The following is a 6,440-nucleotide window of genomic DNA, read 5'->3' on the forward strand; positions in this document are numbered from 1 at the left end:
GGCCTGAACTCCCAGCACTGCCGGGGTCACATAGCATTATATTGGTTTATAGAGGTCTGGAATGTACTAGATAACAGTGACAGAATGCTGTCAGTGTTATACAATACATTCCAGAACTGTAAGGGCTACATATCACTATAAATCCATTTAATGCTATGCAACCCTGGCGGTGCTGGAAGTTCAGGACGGGTGCTGTGCTTTGGGTCCGCAGCGTGACACTTGCTCACCTAAAAGGTGACTAACACTTTCTTGGCCTGCCAGTCACCAGATTTATCAACAATGGGGGATTTATGGGACCAGTCTGGACGCCAGCTTCAACAGCCTAGGAGTGTGCAAGTTCTATAGGCCAATCTGCAACATCTGTGGGAAAATGTGCAGAATATCATACAAACCTGTATACCTACATGCCCAACCATATCTCCTCTTTTATCCAGACTAGAGGCGGCTCAGCAGGATACTCTCGCCTGTACAGTTTCCTTCTAATGTAATCACTCACATATATAATTAGTCACACATACTGTAGAAAGTATCATTCCATTACAACAACTCTGTCTTGGTGCTGTATGTTTTTGTTAATAAGTGAATAATCACACTTCTAATATATTGTCATGAGAGGATTCAATTTAATTATGACTAGTTTTAGTGTCCCATTTTTCAGGCGTTTTCATTGCCACTGTGACGTCACCATATTATACAAGTAGAGTAAACCTGTTCAGCTGTTTTTTAAAATAATGTGCTGTTCCTGCTCACCTTGCTGAAATCAGCTCTGAATACACCCATCATTATCTTCAATGGGAAATCTGCACTGTAGTTTATTCAATTGGAATGTTTTTGTGCATGGTTTCTAAAAAAAACAAGCGTAGTGGACAAAAAAAAGCTATGTGCGCCTTCTTGGCGCCTGCTAAATCTACAAGAAGATCCACGGTATTGCGGTTTGCGTAAATCAGAGGGTCAGCTTTTGATTTGTTGTGGATTCTGCAGCTTTCTATTGCAGAATCGCACATTTTCTGTGTTTTTATACCATTCAAAAATACTCTTAATTTGCACCAGGTAAAAAGGTCCACAGACACATTACAACTTGCATTCTACTGACATTAATAGATACATTTGACTTCAAATATCTTTCAGTACTGTTGCATGAAATTTCAGTATATGGTCTGCTGCTATCCCGAGCAGTAAATATTTTACTAAAATAAGATCTAGTATACTAGTAAAGATTTTTTTTATTTATTTCTCTATTAACTGAGAAATAAAGATCCTTTTAGGGCTCATGCACACGACTGGTTTGGGTCAGATGCGGACCCATACACTTCAATAGGGCTGCAAAAGATGTGAACAGCACTCCGTGTGCTGTCCACATCCGTATGTCTGTTCCGCGGCCCCACAAAAAAAGGCCTGAAACATGTCCTATTACTGGCCGACTTACGGACGAGTAAAGGACTATTCTATTAGGGGCTGGAAGTTCAGTTCTGCAAAATGCGGAATGCACACGGCCGCTATCGGTGTTTTGTGGGTACGCAATTTGCAGACCGCAAAACAGCCAACGGTCGTGTGCATAAGTCCTTTTTCAAACCCATAATCTGTCAGATACAGTAATTGGGGAAGAGCGTTTGCATAAATGTTGGTTCCTGATAATCTGCCTGTGTAAAAGGAGTCGGCAGCCACTTAATTAACTCGTAAACGCTGGTTCGTCGGGTGAACCTGACGTTCAGGCGGCACTGCAAATCATCATTCCTGTGCAGCAGATCATGGTGTAGAAGTATTGATCTGCTGCCCAGAGACTACTGATTTATTTTTTTATGGGGACAAGTGATTGTTGTATTGTTCGCTTGTCACCCATAGAGCGGAGGTGATTTCTGAATTTAAATTTATCTTGTCCAGAGGCGTAGCTAAAGGCTCATGGGCCCTGGTGCAAGAGTTCAGCTTGAGACCCCCATCCCTCATTGCTTTGTGGCAATGAGCAGAGGTGCACCTACCCTAAAACTGCAAACTCTTATTCTCAACCTTACCCCTTCCCTCCTGCCCTATTGTTAGGCCAGACACACACAAGTGAATTGAATGCGATAAACGCACAGCGCGTCAGTGAGAGTTTCCGTCCTGAACTCCACTGCTCTGACAAGAACACACACCATTATAATACTGTGTAACTCTGAGAGTCCTGGAATCTGTTGTATTACACTGACATAGTGCTGTGCGATCCTTTAAGGAGCAGAGGCCAGAATGTGAACTCACTGACACGCTGTGAGTTTATCGCATTCAGTTCGCTGGTGTGTGTCTGGATTTAAACATACTTGAAAAACATTACATACAGTGCCACATACCTCTTACATCTAGTGACTTCTCATCTGATGTAGATGTTCTCTTTCCTCATCTTCTCCATTCAGACCAGACCGCCATGATGATTTCTTTCAGCCATCTCTTGTCTCTGCAGAGTTTGACAAAAAGACGTCTTAGTTTCCTACTTTTCCATCATCCTCCCACCTTCTCAACACCCCATCCTGCCAACCTTAATATTGTGCCCACTGTGCTCCCAAATACTATATTGCTGAAAAATTCCCTCTGAAATTACTACTACCACACAGATAATTTGCACAAAGTGCCCTAAAAAATAACTCTAAACAGTAAATGGTGTCCCTGACACTAATAGTGTAAACATAATGTCACTCAACATAATTGTGCTAAGCTGATACTTTGCCAGGGTGCTCCCCAAAAGTCTCACCAATAGTAATAATGACCCCATTGTGCCCATACTAGTAATCATGTTCCTTAGTAGTAATAATTCTCCTTATAATGTGTGCCAGTATATAAAATACCCCCCTTAGTGTCTTTAGTAGTCAATATCCCCATAGTGCCCCCCCATAATGCATGCCAATCCAAGAACATGCCCCCCAACTCATGTGTGCCAGCCCCTATACAGTGCCCCCAGTAGATGCCCCCCAGAGTGCTCTCCCCACCTCCAATGTCACCATAGTGCTCCCCCTTCCATGGTAGATGCCCCCACATCATGGTGTAAAATAAAAAAAACAATTAACGTAGATACTTACCTCCGCTGTCAGCGATGTGGTGCAGGCCTTTTCCGGCCTATTTCCTGAGCTGTACGCTACCCAGCTACCAGAGGTAACGATGGGGCAGGGAGACATCTCTCCCGTGCCCCTGACACAGTACGACACAGTACCTAATTGTATTGCCGTCCAGCGCCAACCTTTGCAACCCCTATAGCCACGCCAGTGCGGTCATCTCTGCTGATGATCTGACCGTGATCGGGAGCATCTGCTTCATTCCCTAAAAACTGTCAGGTCATCTATACCTGTAAAAAGTGCATCAGTGGCTCAACGTCACGTCCTTTCTGAATGTGATTGCTTCAGTTCTGTTCAGAAGAGGTAAGTGTATAAAACAGGGGTCTCTTTTCTATGTTGCAATAATATAACCGGAAGAGGAAATCACATCATAGGTTGTTTTATTAAGTATATAATGTCTTGATGTTTGTTGTAATTATGTAATGACCTGAGGAAGACACTAGCCCAGAGCTGAAATGTGTAGCCTATTGAACAAAAGCTGTCACACCCCATCTGCTTGCGGTCATCGCCCGAGCACTTTGGAGTACTGGGCTCTTAGCGGTGTGTCAGCAGTGCTCCTGTTCTTTGAGCATGTGGATTTCCGAATAGGATCCCTCTTCTGTGTCATGCATAATCACATACAAGGAGTAGCTCTTTTATATGATATGTACGTTTACATCTTATTAGGAAATTTAGACTTACTGAGCTCTAAAGGCAGTCATCGTGCAGATAATGACATATAATTGTGTCTATAATTCATTGTATTCACCTATAGCTAACCCAACAAGGAGACACAACATGTAATCACAGAATGTGTCATTACAAAAACACAGGATGCGGCTTCTACAGTATATTACATGATAGCAGATTATCACATTCAATTAGAAACCGAATTAAAGGGGTTGGCTGGTTTTCTCATATTGGTGACCTATCGTCGAGATAGATCGGTGGACGTCTGACTCCTGGCACCCCACCTTTCAGCTGTTTGAAGAAACTGCCGCTCGTGTATGAGCGCTGCGTTCTCTTCACTGTAGCGAGCAGTGTAATTGAATGGCACAGAGCAGCTAAAATGTCGACGGGAAGCCATCAAGAGAATGCACCGCTTGCATGATAGCCTCAGTCTCTTCAAACTGCTATTCAGTGGTGGTGCCAGCTGTTAGACTCCCACTGATCTGATAGGTCATCCATATGAGAAAACTGGACAACTCTTAAGTACAAGATCCATGGGGAGGATATCCATTAGGCTCCATTCAGACGTCCGTAGAATGTGTCCACACCCGTTCCACATTTATCCGGAACTGGTGTGGACCTATTCATTCTCTATGGGGCAGGAATGGATGCGGACAGCACACAGTGTGCTGTCCGCATCCGCATTTCCGGAGCGCGGACCCGAACTTCTTGTCCGCTATTGCAATAGTTTTTTTACGGAGCCCTGGACCGGAATAGGCAGTTCTATGGGGGTGCCAGCTGGGTGTATTGCGGATCCGCAATACACTACGGACGTGTGAATGGACCCTTAAAAGGGATTCCCCGGGAATTAAGAAAATACTTAAATATTACTTTATTATAAATGTATTCTCAAATACCTTTCATTATTTAATGCTATTAACCTACAAAAGGCCACCTGTCGACTAGACAGTTGCAAATACCACTTGTATAACATCCAAGGTAAACCAAAACTAACAAGTGGAAAATGGTATAAAAAATATAAATTTATTGATAAAATACAAAAGATGGAGCTACTACAGAGTTACAAGAATACGGAGAAGCACAGGGTCACAGACGCCACAGTTCACCTAGGTGTCTATGAATGATGACACGTTAACAGGTACCAAAATCAAGTACTAATATACGTTCAAAGATGACCAAAATGGCCCAATATGGAAGCTCTACACAATACCTGTAAACAAGTAATACAATTAACCCTGTTGATAGCAGGGGAAAGACACAGTGAATCTGCACATGGTATTGAAACCATGGAACAGCAGACCATGGGAGTGGAATTCTCTGATAGAGATCACAATGTAAACAGTAATTACCATGGATGCATGGAGAGACTCACTATGGATACGTGCAGAGGTCCCTAGCAGAAGTTTAGACAGGGAGATACCAGTTTAGAACGTACCTGAAGACATGGTGGTGAATGAGCGTGAGGGCCCTGAGCGCACAACCTCGACGCGCGTTTCGCCCTACGGCTTCGTCAGGACCTCCACCCCTCAGGCCTGCCAATCACCACCTCTTCCTGAGTAACTCAGCTGTGTGCATTATATAGTGCATGGAGCTGTGTCGTTACTCAGGGACAGCTGATTGATGATGGTGCAGGGTAAAGGACACCTGGCAGTCTGATATTCATGGCCTGTCCTGAGGATAGGCCATCAGTATCAATACTGTACATGCCCTTCAGGCTACATGCACACGACCGTATGTGTTTTGCGGTCCGCAAATTGCAGATCCACAAAACAAAAACAGATGAAAAACATCTGTATGCCGTTTTTTCTTGTTTGTTTTTTTCCCCAGATCCATTGTAACAATAAAGAATTATAGATTGGCTGTGCACACCTCATATGGAGTATAACATATGTATCAAGACTCCTTTGAGTAAGTACTAAATATTTATTGTACACAGAATATTAAATAGAATACTATGTAAAAAACACTAATAGCTGAACAAGGTGCCACAGAACAGCTTGGTGTTTAGTGACCGTGGTGTGATATTGACCTTATAGAGGTTCAATCCCTAGGGTGATGTTTGAATTCAATCTATAGATATAATAAAAATAAAAAACATAAATATAAGTGTAGTTCACACTGACACCAAAAATTTAAAATTATTATTATGATGACCTGCTGTGAGGAATATGGATTAATATTTACTGTCAGCCATGTCCTCACACCCCCCATTTGCTGACAGACAGCAGAGGTAGGGAAATCCAGGGGATTTCCCTGCTTCAAAGCCCCCAGCCCTGATTGTAATTTTATGCACCTCTTGGCATGATTCAGTGTATATGCAAAACAAGTTTCCACCCCCCCCAGCCATCTGAGTGTCAGTGGGCCAGGAAGACGCCCCAGGGGGTCCAAGCTTCAAGGAGAAGTTCACACCTCCAGGCACCAGTTTGGAGCCACCTGAATCCGGCAGGAAAACTCTCAGCAGGGGGGTATCTGCTCTTGCCCGGATCAATGAGATTTCCTAGACATATTGGCACCTACCTATCATAAGGAATTATGAATCACCTGGCCATCGCAGGCGCAAACCGGATACATATTTGTGTCCCGGTGGCTACGAGGTACGGTCCCATGGTCTTTGTTTACTCGTACCCAGTCGGGGTAGGGAGATACCCATATCTCCCCATAGAAACCACATACCGGTACCAGGTTTGGGCTCTA

This window comes from Bufo gargarizans, chromosome 7 (assembly GCF_014858855.1).
Source record: "Bufo gargarizans isolate SCDJY-AF-19 chromosome 7, ASM1485885v1, whole genome shotgun sequence".
Classification (NCBI taxonomy): Eukaryota; Metazoa; Chordata; class Amphibia; order Anura; family Bufonidae; genus Bufo; species Bufo gargarizans.